This window comes from Berghia stephanieae, chromosome 1 (genome assembly GCF_034508935.2).
Source record: "Berghia stephanieae isolate SIO BIC M18660-M18661 chromosome 1, UCSD_Bste_1.3, whole genome shotgun sequence".
NCBI classification, from domain to species: domain Eukaryota; kingdom Metazoa; phylum Mollusca; class Gastropoda; order Nudibranchia; family Aeolidiidae; genus Berghia; species Berghia stephanieae.
The window spans coordinates 39,452,467-39,452,769 of NC_088360.1; positions in this window are offsets into that span (position 1 = coordinate 39,452,467).

Sequence of the window (303 nt, forward strand, 5' to 3'; positions counted from 1 at the left end):
CTTTCTGCTTCCATTGAAGTAAAAGAGCCCTGGATTGGATGATTAGTATGTGAGGTAGAAGATGAAGTAAATGTGGAGTGATATCGTAACCCTTCCTTCTCTCCCCTTGTGGCCAACATTTAACACAGTAGCACGCTCTTGGGAGAAGCTAAAAAGCATGCCAGATGTTCATGGGAGGTAACAGATTATTATATTGTATTCATTTCAATCTCAGAAAGAAATCTAAATTAATGTGAGAGTGACACATTATTTGAAAAGAAAAAAATAAAACGATTTATAAAAATGAAAACACTTTCACTTCAA